Here is a 14,264-nt window from a genome sequence, read left to right as displayed (position 1 = left end):
TTTTTCAAACAGAATATTTTATTTAATTCATGTTATAAATGTGATCTGATCTTTTACATTCTAATTGGTGGTATATATGAAGGTTATGAACTTCTACATACTGATAATTTTCTCAGCCACCTTACAAAACTCTCACTGTTTTTAATAGTGTCTCTGTTGTTTCCCTGCATTTTTCCAGATTCAGAATTATATCATCTAAAAATATTAATAATTTTACTTTTCCTTTCTAATTTTCATAACTCTTTCACTTTCCTAATTAGAATCGCTAGTAAAACATACAATAATAGCATTGATAGTAGACCACCTTTTTTATTTCTGACTTATTTTCTGGGATTTACTGTCACTGCACTGTTGCTTCTTCCATTAGGAGCTCTTTGCTGTGCTGAGATTACAGTATCTAAAGATAGACTTTTTTTTATTATTATACTTTAAGTTCTGGGGTACATGTGCAGATCTTGCAGGATTTGTACATATGTATACAAATGCCATGACTTTAATGGGAATAACTCTAGTGTTTGCATTTAGCATGAAATTGACTTTCAAATTTAGATAGATATGATGTTAAGGTCTATTTCTCTTACTGAAATGTATTTTCTTTAATTCAAGAGTAGACATCGAGCTTTATCGGATACCTTTTAAACATTTATGAAAATGATATGATTTTTTTGTTATTCTTTAAACATTTCGTGGAATAACTCTGAGAGAACATTTGTGCCTGCTGCATTCTGTCAACTCTATTTTTTCTATATTACCTGTTTCTTTTTCTATTTTAATTTGAACTCAATTTAAATTTTTCTTTAAAAGTAACCATTTTGTCTCTGTCTTATATATTACTTGCAGAGCGAAACAATGTAACCTCTTGATTTATTTTATTTTATTTTTATTTTTTGAGATAGGGTCTCACTGTGTCACCCAGGTGAGTGCTCTAGCATGATCATGGCTCACTGCAGCCTCGAGCCCCAGAGCTCAAGTGATCCTCCCACCTCAGCCTCCTGAGCATCTGTTACTACAGATACATGCCACCACACCTGGCTTTGTAGAGACAAGGTCTTGCTGTGTTTCCCAGGCTGGTCTTAAACTCTTGACCTCAAGTGATCCTCCCACCTTGGCTTCCCAAAGTGCTGGAATTACAGGCATGAACTACCATACTTGGCATCTCTTGATTTTTAAAATGACCTCTACTAGTTTGAACTATTTTGCCCTTTTCCTTATTTTGCATATTTGTGTTTTATACTTCTTTTCTACATTAGTTAGTTAACAGTTTTCCTAAAGACGGTATACATTTTTTCTTTGTGTGCTCTTTTAGCCGTATCCCATAGGTTCCAATGTATTGTGATTTTTAGGGTACTGTTTTCTACCTTTTCAAAATTGCATTTCAACTGTTTTCTCCATTTTCCTTCTGTACTATTTTGAAATTTCTTTTGGGATTAACCTTTAAAGTTAAAGATATGTATTTTCTTAAAATCTAAATGAATCTCAGTTACTCTATAGGCCTACCAAATAATATATAGGCCTCAGAAGTCTTTCGTCGTTCTTTTATCTTGCATGCATTTATGTCAAATATTTTAATTCTGCCTTTTAATTTGATCTCCAAACTAGATATTATTGCTTAAAACAGTCTGTGTTTATGCAGATTTACCCACATGTTTACCAGTTTCTGTGTTCATCAATTTTTCTTTGTCTCCATCCTTCTTTCTAATATTATTTTTCTACTTTCTTAAGTACATATTTTTCAGCATTGTATAGTGATGATTTGTTAGTGGTAAGCCCTCTTAGTTTTTGCATATCAGAATAATGCTTCTATTTTAGACTCATTCTTAAATAATACTCTAATAGGATAATAATAATTTTCTTCCATTACTATGAAAATATTGCACTGTCTTACTGGTTTCTTTTTTTTTTTTTTTTTTTTTTTTTTTTTTGAGACTAAGTCTCCCTCTATCTCCCAAGCTGGTGTGCAGTAATGCAATTTTGGCTTACTGCAACCTCCACCTCTGGGTTCAAGTGATTCTCCTGCCTCAGCCTCCTGAGTAGCTGGAATTACAGGCACATACCACCACGCTCGGCTAATTTTGTTATTTTAGTAAAGACAGTGTTTTACCATGTTGGCCAGGCTGGCCTCAAACTCCTGACCTCAAGTGATCCGCCTACCTCAGCATCTCAAAGTGCTAGAATTACAGGCGTGAGCCACCACGCCCAGCCTATCACTGTTTTCTGACTTTCTTTTGTTCCTGTTAAGTCAGCTCTCTCGGTCACGTTGTCATTTTATAGGCAACTTTTGTGTGTGCCACTGATTCTTTTACAATACGAAATAATTGTATTTCTTAACAGAGGCTCTCTTTACAGTTGTAATTTTGTATATTATACCTAGTAATACTCCATGGCTTTAGAACAAGAGTTAGCAAACTTTTTTTGTAACAGATGAGGTTGTAAATATTCTAGACTTTGCAGGCCATAAGGTCTCTGTGGCAGCTACTCAACTCTGGTGTTGTAGCACAAAAGCAGCTATGGATAATATGGAAACAAATTATTCATTAAATTATTTAACCTTTAAGTTTTGGGATGCATGTGCAGATTTGTTAGGTAGGTAATCTGCTTCACAGGAGATTGGTGTGCAGATAGTTTTGTCTCCCTGGTAATAAGCATAGTACCTCATAGGTAGTTTTTCTGATCTTCTCCCTCCACCTACTCTCCACCCTCAACTAGGACCCAGTGTCTGCTGTTCCTCTCCTAGTATCTATTTATTCTCATTGTTTAGCTCCCACTTATAGGTGAGAATGTGCAGTATTTGATTTTCTGTTCCTATGTTTGCTTAGAATAATGGCCTCCAGCTTCATCCACATTGCTGCAAAGGACACTATCTCTCTCTCTCTCTTTTTTTTTTTAATGGCTTCATAGCCATAGTACTCTGTGGGGCATATGTACCACACTTTCTTTATCCAGTCTACCACTGATGATCAAAACATTGATTCTATGTCTTTCTGTTGTGAATACCACTGCAATGAACATACATGTGCATAGTCTTTATGGTAGAACAATTAACATTTCTTTGTATATATACCCAATAATGGGATTGCTGGGTTAAATAATAGCTCTCTTTCAGGTTCTTTGAGGAATTGTCACAACTACTTTCCACAATGGCTGAACTAATTTACACTTCAACCAGCAGTGTATAAGTGTTCCCTTTTCTCCCCAACCTTGCCAGCATCTATTATTTTTTTGACTTTTTAATAATAGCCATTTTCACCGGTGTGAGATGGTATCGCATTGTGGTTTTGATTTACGTTTCTCAAATATTAGTGATGTTGAGCATTTTTTCGTATGCTTGTTGGCTGCATGTATGTCTTCTTTTGAAAAGTGTGTGTTCATATCTCTTGCCCATTTTCTAATGGAGTTTTTTTTTTTTTTTTTCTTGTAACTTTATTTAAGTTCCTGGATTCTGGATATTAGACCTTTGTTGGATGCACAGTTTGTAAATATTTTCTCCCATTCCATAGGTTTTCTCTTTATTCTGTTGATAGTTTCTTTTGCTGTGCAAAAGCTCTTTAATTTAACTAGGTCCCAATTGTCAAGTTTTCTTTTTCTTACAATTGCTTTTGGTGTCTTCATCATGAAACCTTTGCCAAGTCCTGTGTTCAATATGGTATTCCATGGGTTATCATTCAGAGTTTTTATGGTTTTGGTTTTTACATTTAAGTCTTTAATCTATCCTGAGTTGATTTTTGTATCTGGTGTGAGGTAGGGGTCTAGTTTCTATCTTCTGCATATGGTTAGCCCATTATCCCAGCACCATTTATTGAGCAGAAAGTCATATTCACATTGCTTGTTTTTGTCAACTCTGTCAAAGATCAAGTGGTTGTACATGTGTGGCACTATTTCTGGGCTCTCTATTCTGTTCCGGTCTATGTGTCTGTTTTTGTACCAGTACTATGCTGTTTTGGTTACTGTAGAACTGTAGTATAGTTTGAAGTCAGGTAGTGTGATGCCTCCAGCTTCGTTCTTTCTGTTTAAGATTTCCTTGGCTCTTTGGGCTCTTTTTTGGTTTCATATGAATTTGAAAATAGATTTTTCTAATCCTGTGAAAAATGTAATTGGTAGTTTAAATCTGTAAATTGCTTCAGGCAGTATGGCCATTTTAACAATATTAATTCTTTCTAAACATGAGCATAGAATGTTTTTCCATTTGTTTGTGTCATCTCTGATTTAATAGAACAATGTTTTATAATTCTCATTGTAGCGGTCTTTCACCTCCCCAATTAGGGGGAGGTGAAAAATATCTGTATTCCTAGATATTTTTATTTTTGTGGTAATTGTGAATTGGATTGTGTTCCAGATTTGGCTCTTGGCTTGTATGTCATTGGTGTATAGGAATGCTACTCATTTTTAAACATTGATTTTGTATCCTGAAACTTCCCTGAAGCTCTTTATCATATCAATAAGCTTTTGGGCAAAGACTGTGGGGTTTTCTAGATATAGAATCATGTCATCTGCAGACAGAAATAGTTTAACTTCCTATTTGAAGGCCTTTTATTTCTTATTTTTGCCTGATTGTACTGGCCATGACTACCAATACTGTGTTGAATAGGAATGGTGAGAGAGGACATGTTTGTCTGTGCCAGCTTCCAAGGGGAATGCTTCCAGCTTTTGCTCATTCAGTATGATGTTGGCTGTGGGTTTGTCATAGATTGCTCTCATTATTTAAAAAGATGTTCCTTTAATGCCTAGTTTATTGAGGGTTTTTAACATAAAGGAATGTTGAATTTAGTTGAAAGCCTTTCCTGCATCTATTTAGATAGCCGTGTGGTTTTTATTTGTAGTTCTGCTTATATGATTAATCACATTTATTGATTTGCATATGTTGAACCAATCTTGCATCCCAGGGATGAAACCCACTTCATTGTGCTGGATTAGCTTTTTGCTGTGCTGCTGGATTCAGTTTACTAGTATTTTGTTGAGGATTTTTGCATCTATGTTCATCGAGGATATTGGCCTGAAGTTTTCTTTGTTTCTCTGCCATGTTTTGATATCAAGATGATCTTGGCTTTATATGATGAGTTGGGGAGGATTTCTTCATACTCAATATTTTGAAATAGTTTCAACAGGAAGGGCACCAGCTCTCTTTTATACATCTGGTAGAATTTGGCTATGGATCCATCTGGTCCTGATATTTATTTGGTTGGTTGGCTTTTTATTACCTATTCAATTTCAGAACTTATTATTGGTCTATTCAGAGAGTCAACTTCTCCTGATTCAATCTCAGGAGGTTGTATGTGTCCAGGGATTTATTCATTTCTTCTAAATTTTCTAGTTCATAGTAGTCTCTGATGGATTTTTTATTTTTAATTTATTTCTGTGGGGTCAGTGGTAAAGTCCTCTTTGTTATTCCTAATTTATTAATCTAGCCAGTGGTCTATTTCAAATTTCAAGGAACCAAAACCTGAATTCATTGATCTTTTTGCATGACTTTTTATGTCTCAATTTCCTTCACTTCAGCTCTGATTTTGGTTATTTCTTATCTTCTGTTAGCTTTGGGATTGACATGCTCATGCTTCTCTAGTTCTTTTAGTTATGATGTTAGGTGGTTAATTTGAGATCTTTCTTACTTTTTGATGTGGGCATTTAGTACTATAAAGTTCCCTGTTAACACTGTCTTAGCTGTGTCCTAGAGATTCTAGTACGTTTTATCTTTGTTCAAATTAGTTTCTAAGAATTTATTGATTGCTGCCTTCATTTCATTGTTTCCCCAAACATTATTCAGGAGAAGTTTGTTTAAATTTCCAGGTTATTGTATGATTTTGAGTGATTTTCTTAGTATTGATTACTATTTTTATTGCACTGTTATTCTGATAGTGTAGTTAGTATGATTCCAGTTTTTTTTTTTTTAATTTCCTGAGTATTGTTTTATGTTTGATTATATGGTTGATTTCAGAATGAGAAGAATGTGCCAAGTGGCAATGATAAGCATGCATATTCTGTTGTTTTGGGGTAAAGAGTTCTGTCTGTTAGGTCCATTTGGTCAAGTGTTAAGTTCAGGTCCTGAAAATCTTTGTTATTTTTCTGCCTCATAATCTGTCTAATACTGTCAGTGGAGTGTTGAAGTCTCCACTACTATTGTGTGGGAATCTGAGTCTTTCTAGGTCTCTAAGAACTTGCTTTATGAGTCTGGGTGGTCCTGTTTTGGGTCCCTATATATTTAAGATAGTGAGGTCTTCTTGTTGAATTGAATCCTTTATCATTATGCAATGCCCTTCTTTATCTTTTTTGATCACTGTTGGTTTAAAATCTGTTTTGTCTGAAATTAGGATTGCAACCCCTGCTCTTTTCTGTTTTCCATTTGCTTGGTAGATTTTTTTTTTCCATCCCTTTGTTTTGAGCCTATGGATATCATTGCATGTGAGATCAGTCTCTTGAAGGCCCATCCTGGGTCTTGCTTCATTATCCAGCTTGCCACTTCATGCCTTTTAATTGGGGCATTTACCCCATTTACATTCAAGGTGATAATTGGTATTTGTGGATTGATCCTGTCATCATGTTGTTAGCTGGTTATGTAGGCTTGTTTGTGTGGTTGCTTTATAGTGTCACTGATCTGTATACTTAAGTGTGATCCTGTAGTAGCTGGTAACAGTCCTTTCTATATTGAGCACTCCTTTTATAAGCTCTTGTAAGGCACATCTGGTGGTAATGAATTCCCTCAGCATTTGGTTGTCTGAAAAGGATCTTATTTCTCCTCCACTCATGAAACCTAGTTTGTCCAAATTCTTGGTTGGAAATTTTTTTCTTTAAGAATGCTGAATATAGACTACCAATCTTTTCTGACTTGTAGGGTTTCTGCTGAAAGGTTCACTGTTAGCCTGATGCGGTTCCCTTTATAGGTGACCTGCCTCTTCTCTCTAGTTGGCTTTAACATTTTTTTCTTCCTTTGGACCTTGTAGAATCTGATGATTATGGTGTCTTGGAGATGGTCTTGTATAATATCTCACAAAAGTTCTCTGCATTTCCTGGATTTGAATGTTGCCCTCTCTAGTGAGGTGGGGGAAGTTTTCATACATGATATTCTGAAATATGTTTTTCAAGTTGCTTACATTCTCCCCATCTCTTTCAGGGATGCCAATGAGTTGTAGATTATGTGTCTTTACAAAATCCCATGTTTCTTGGATATTTTACTTTTCACTTTTTTATTCTTTTTTCTTATTTTTGTCTGACTGATTTATTTCAGACTGCCAGTCTTCGAGCCCTGAGATTCCTCCCTTAGCTTGGTCTATTCTGCTGTTAATACTTGTGTTTTCAGCTCTATCAGGTCAGTTTAGTTCTTTTTTATAATGGCTATTTCATCTGTCAGCTTCTGTGTCATTTTATTATGATTCTTAGCTTCCTTGGATTGAGTTTCAACGTTCTCCTCCATCTCGATGATCTTCGTTACTATCCATATTCTGAATTCAGTTTCCATCATTTCAGTAATTTCGGCTTGGTTAAGAACTTTGCTGGGCAAATAGTGCGGTCATTTGGAAGAAAGAATACACTCTGGCTTTTTGAGTGACCAGAGGTCTTGTGCTGGTTCTTTCTCATTGTGTACGCTGATGTTCCTTTAGTCTTCAAAGTTGCTATCCTTTGGATGGGTTTTTTGCTTTTTTTTTCCTTTGATTCCCTTGTGGATTTGATTATGGTATAAGGTGTGTTTGGTTGACTAGCTCTAATTCTAGTCAGCTCCTCGGTCTTGGAAGAGCCCCCTCCGGTTGCTGTCTCCATTTTTGTTAGGTGTCCTGATCCACGGGGCTACCTCAGGCAGGGTCCACAGTTGGCAGACAAGCCATGTTCTTGTCCAGCCAGCCCTCATCTGTTGTCCATGTTCTTCCTGAGAAAACATAGGGTTGTGCCTGGTCACAGAGTTCAGTGCAAACAGGACCGTTGGGTTGGAAGGTTTAGCAGGCGTGTCGTGTCTGGCTATAGGAAGCAGAGGTGGATGGAGTTGCCTGCCTTGCCCTCCAGATGTTTCCAGGGTTTGCCCCTTGGCAAACTCATATGGAAGTAGGACTGCTGAGCCAGAAGCTTTAGCAGGTGTTACCTGCCTGTCTGCCAGTGTCAGGAATGAGTGGGTTCCTGTGCTCTGCCATTGGAATATTTCTCAGGGCAACAGGAAGCTGTAGCCTCTAGCTGAGTTCACACAAAAGTGGGGCAACTAGGCCAGAAGCTCTAGCAGGCATTGCCTACCTGACTATCAGTGGCAGGGGTGGGTGGGCTGGCCTATCCTGCCATCTGGGTCCTTTCTGAGACAACAGGAGGCTGCACCCACCATCTGAGTTCACACAGAAGTGGAGCCCCAGGGCTGGAAGCTCTAGCAGGTGTTGCCCACCTGGCTACCAGTGGTGAGGGTGGGTGGAGTGTCATACACCCTGCTGTCCAAGTGTTTCCAAGACAACAGGAAACTGTACACTCCAGAGGAGTTCACATAGAAGCAAGACCCCTGGGCCAGAAATTCTAGCAAGCATTGTTCTCCTGGCTATCAGTGGTGAGGGTAGGTGGAATCACATGCCCTGCTGCCCAACTGTTTCCTAGTACATCAGGAAGTTGTACCCTTCAGCTGAGTTCACATAAAAGCAGGACCACTGGGCTGGAAGCACTAGCAAGCATTGCCCAATCGACTACCAGTAGCAGGGTAGGTGGAGTGGCGAGCCAAGTCCAGGCTGAATCAGAACTGCTGGGCCAGAAGCTGGCAGCAAACCCCATCCAGCAACGTGAGATGGAGCAATCTTGCTGCTTCTAGGCACCGCAATTGCAGCTTCTACTGGGGCTATTGTGCTGATGCTGGTCTGCTCCAGGGCCCAAAGCTTGTAGAGGTCCCTTTGGACTCAATTTGTTGCCCCCACAAAACATCTAAGTGGCTCCCTGCCTCAGTCTAGAAGTGTGGTAGGGGTGACTGGGAGACCCAGGGAGAGTCTCCTGTTCCATCTTGCACAGTTCCTGTGGAGAGCCTGAATCCCCCTAGGGGCTCTCATCCACTCATCTTTCCTGTACTGGAGAGGTTCTCTTGGCTCCGCGCTGAGCCCAGACAGACTGGTGCCCAGCTTCGCTCCTCTTTGCTGTCTATGTTCCTCTGCTGCCTTACTGGATCCCCAGTGTGGTTTCTCAGATGATCAGCCTGCAGGGTCTGTGTTCACTAGCCCTTTTGTTTCCTGTCCATGAGTGTGGCACACTTGAGCAGTTTCTAGTTTGCCATCTTGTCTTGAAACACACTGTAACTGTGTTTCAATGAACTTTATCTATAAAATCAGGTGGTATGCCTGATTTGGCTCATGATTCAAATTTATTGATGCCTGCTGTAGATAGTACCTTTTACTGACTTTTCTGAGTAATGATTACATTAATATATTTCTCTTTCTGTGAGCTTCTTTTCCTCCACTACTAATTAGTTGGCAGCATTATGTTTCTTAGATTTTACCTTTATATTGATAAATCTAATAGGCAGATAAATATATTTATTTGCTTTACATTACATATTTTGACCCCAGCTATAAAAATATGAAGAAATAACACATACCTTTTCATTTTGTTCCCCTCTCAAATTTGTTTGTTATGCCATTTCTACCTTATTAAGGCTTATGGCATTCCCATTCTATAATACCACCCAAATCTTTGTGGGTCAGGTGACTTATTAAAGATCACACAGCCAGTAAGTGATGAAGCTAGGATATGAACTTCAATCAACTTTTCTGTTAATAACTGTTATTGTCTTAGCCTGTTCAGGCTGCCCTAACAAAATACCATAGATTGAGTGGCTTAAACATGATATACATTTCTTTTTCATGGTTCTGGAGGCTGAGAAGTACAAGATCAAGTTTCTGGCAGATTTAGTGTCTGGTAAGGGCCCATTCCTCACTCATGATGCCTTCTTGCTGAGTTCTCACATAGTAGAAGGGGCAAACAGGCTCCCCTGGACCTCATTTATAAAGGTACTTACCCATTCATGAGCACTCCACCTTGCCATCTAATCACCTCCCAACAATCTCTTAATACCATCACCTTGGGAGTTAGGATTTCAACATAGAAGCTTGTGGGGGAGAAACACATTCAGACAATAGCAGCCACACTTTTCTGAAGCTAGGATAATCCTGATACTAAAACCAACAAGGATGGTGTGGGTGGGAGGAGCCCAATCATTTATAAATGTAGATGTGAACATGACAAATAATATAACAAACCAAATTCTATATAATTTTAAAAGTTGTCCAGCATTATTGTGTTAAATTTTAGAAGGTAAATTTGATTAAATGTGTCATTCCAATAAAACCAATAAAAGCTATTTTTTCATCCCAATAAAAAAACCCAAGAGATACTTAGTAAAATATGTTCATTTCTAAGAAAAGCATTAAAAATCTAGGGAAAGAAGGATGATATTTCAACATAAAAATGGGTGTCTTAGGCAAGTAGCCAATATTGTATTTAATGGCAACATATTGGAAGTTAAAAACACAATGAAGATGGTTGCTATTACCATCTTCACTTAATGTTGTTGTGAAAGTTGAAACCAGTGAAAGGAAGAAATAAAATTAACGTTGGAGCTACCTCTCTTTATTTGTAGGGGAACTTCCCACTAATTTTTTTGTTTCCTGTTTTGTCAAGGGTAAGAGTTTTGTTTTGTTTTACCTTTATCTTTATTTAAGGTATCCAAATCCCCTAACCACTTTCTTCAGGACTTAAACTGTCCAGGATTGTTGAAAAGCAGGTATCTCATAAGTGAAAAATTAGAGAACTTTTCACTCAGCTCCCCAAACCTCTGAAAGTTCTTGTCCACTTTCTTTCTGTCCATTCTCCCTCTCTTTTTTGACAGCCCATTTTATCTTTTCTCTCTCTTTTTCCCAGTTTTAGTTGTATTTGTTCTTTTGAGGCAGAAAAAAGCAGCCCTACATATATGTTGTAAGAACTTGTCTGGAAATTTAGGGCTGATGTTTTCTTGAGTGATTATGAACTTAGGGTAGAAAAATGACGAGCTGAATATAAATAAGGAAGAAAGAGGAAGAGAAACAGCTAAAAAACAAATAAATACTAAAACATAGCCCTGCTACATTTGCAAGAAGGCTTTTACAGTTAGAGCAATTTGCAATCAGTAAATACCAGCCACTAATTCTTGAGAAACTCATCTGGCTGCCAATAAACATTCCTAACCATTATCAATCTTTTAGTCATTTACATAGAATTAAAATTTTAGGAAGAAAGCACCATTCAATTTATCTGCCTTTGGACCTAGAGCTATTTATTCCTTGGTGTGGAACATCGTGATTAATAATTCCATGCGTGGGATGTCTTCCCAAAGGGAAATTACAGTGCTAATTTTGTTTTTTCTCTTTTTTTCTTTCAATGCTTTATTTTAACCAAAAAGCTAATTTTGTTTAAAAAGTAGGAAGACAAGGTGTTATCCAAGAAACACTTTGTCTTGTTAGTCTTGTAGCTGTCTCTTACAAGTCGAATAACAGAAGATGCATCTATGTGAATCTATAGAAAGGAATCAAGCCCCTTCAGAGATAGAAAGGTGAAGCCCCTGTGTGTCCACAGGGCATGTACTTTACTCCTGGGGAAATAATAGGTCTAAGGAAAATAGTCAGTTGTCTAGAATGGCCAGAAGAATGCATGAAAAACAGTGGGATATGAAACCAGTGAAGAGGGCAATTGGGACCAGATAAAGGAAGGCCTTAAAAGTCAGTTAGGGTGCTTGAAATTTAGTTACAGGAAATTGAGAAACCAAATTTAAAATTGAAAAATCTGAGGAAGAAGAATGTTATGTAAAGCATGTAATATAACCACCTTGCCAAGTGTCCTTAGCTTTCTTGTCTTTCCAGTAACCTAACCTTTTTGAAAATGTTCTAGGTCAAAGTTTTCCCATGATATTTCAAGTCAACAGATCATTTGTATAAGGTTAAAATTACACTTGACCATAATGGGAGAAAAATACACATACACATGACAAAAACAGCTCCAAAAACAGTATTTTGGCTTTTCTCCTGAAAGAGCACAGCACCTTGAATATCTTTCATGAAGTTCCAAAACTATCTCAAATTACTATCAGAAGAAAAGATAAGGTTTATTATCATGTTTTCAGATTATTACTTAGTGAAGTTCATTAATGAAAGAAACAAATAGTTCAGTTCAAATGCAAAAGCATATATGCTATTTGGATTGTTCTCAGTTCTCTGTGTGTGTGTGTTTGTGTGTGTGTGTAGAGATGGGAATCTTGCTATTTTGCCCAGGCTGGTCTTGAGCTCCTATCCTCAAGTGATCCTCCCTCCTCAGCCTCCCAAAATGTTGAGATTGCTGGTGTGTGCCACCACTACTGGCCCACTCTCAGTTCTTTTAAAAAATTACTGATTTTGATAATGAATCCAACAATATTCATTAATGGCTGCTAAAATGATGAAGTGAAGCTCTGATGGGGAATTTTATAGTAGATGGATCAGACTGACAACATTGAACCCACTGATCATTCTTAACATCACAAAAAGATAGCCAGAGACGGGCTTCCTCACGTGATATAATTAGGAGGGCACAACACCACACCACCAAGTCTCACTGCTTCTTAAAATCAAACCTAACCCATATCTGGTCAAGCCTCTAATTATGACTTTTTAAACTAGTAAACACGGAGAATAGAAGAATGTGTTAAATGACATCACAGGATATAACAGCAAAATCCAGAATGTGGAGAACTCTGTAAGACATAATGCCTACTTTTTTTCCCACACATTAAGAGCAAGACAAGGAAAAACATTATAAAAGGAAAATATCTATTTATATGTTTTAGAGAGACTTAAAATACATCATAACCACATTCAATGTGTAGAACTTGTCTGAGCCTGATTCAAGCAAACAAACTTGAGACAATGAGTGAAATTTAAATGCTAACCAGAAATTCGATGATATCAAGGAACTATGACTTTTTTTTAGGTGAGACAAGGATATGTTAGAAAGATTCCTACTCTTTTAGAGATACTGATTGAGGAATTTAGATAAAATTACATGATATCTTGGATTTGCCTTAACAGAATGAGCATGGAGTTTGGGAAGTAGTGGATAAAGGTATAATGTGGACATGTGCCGATAACTGCTGGTAATAACTGCTGATGCTGAGTGATGTGTACATGAAGCTTCAAAAGATTATTATAATGTTTATATGTTTTAAAATTTCCATTAGAAAATAATGCATGCTATCCAGAGAAAATTCATAATATGCAGAAAATAATATGAAGAATAAAATAAAATCTTTCATTTTCCAAGGCTTCAAACTTAACCACTACTAAACTTCTGTTGCAATGTCTATGAGTCTCTTTTTTGATGTAAATGCATTCAAAACACACGTAGAAAAATTTAATGCTACTCTCCTTATATTACAGCAGAGCATTTTCTCATACCTCCAAATTTAAAACAACATCTTTAGAGGCTGCACCATAATTATTCTTATGGTAAGATCGAAAGTTAACAATTATTTAAGTGGGTTTTTCTAATGATTAAACTGGTTTGATTATGCTTTATAAATCTTTATCTGTGTAAAGATTATGAATTTGATTATATATATTATAAACATACATATATATTTTTTTAAAAATTTGAGACAGCGTCTTGCTCTGTCGCCCAGTGGCGCAATAACAGCTCACTGCAGCCTCCAACTCCTGGACTTAAGCAATCCTCCTACCTCAGCCTCCCAAGCAGCTGAGACTACAGGCATGCACCACCAATCCTGGCTAATTTTTAAATTTTTTGTAGAGACAGAGTCTTTTCAGAGTTTCCCAGGCTGGTCTCAAACTCCTTGACTCAAGCAGTTCTCCCTCCTCAGCTTCCCAAAGTGCTAAGATTACGAGTACGAGCCACCATGCCTGCTGGCCTTGATTATATTCTTAAGAGAAGTTCTTCAAAGTGTAATTATTGCCCAAGAGGAATTATTTAAGGTTCTTGATATATATTGTCAAATTATTTTCATTAAAAAATTATATCCATTTAACCTCAAGCAGTTTATTAAAGTTCTATTCTCTTACTTCCTTGATAGCATTATAAGGTAATATTATTTAAATCATATTTATTGGCAATGTTCAGTCTTCCTATAGAATGACATAGTATACTTCTCTATCTATTCAACAAAGATTTGGGGTTTTCTTCACATGAGCACCAAGTCAGGATTATTTCTAGTTATAAACAAAATCTTTTGAAAAGTACAGTTTTTATTTGGTTATTACTGGCTTAGGAAAATTTTTGTATCTTGTTCCCGTTTAGATTTTTGGATA

The sequence above is a fragment of the Sapajus apella genome, unplaced genomic scaffold (genome assembly GCF_009761245.1).
Source record: "Sapajus apella isolate SASKATOON/1434 unplaced genomic scaffold, GSC_monkey_1.0 scaffold1, whole genome shotgun sequence".
NCBI lineage: Eukaryota > Metazoa > Chordata > Mammalia > Primates > Cebidae > Sapajus > Sapajus apella.
The sequence above is the reverse complement of the archived record's forward strand: the minus strand, read 5'-3'. Positions refer to the sequence as shown.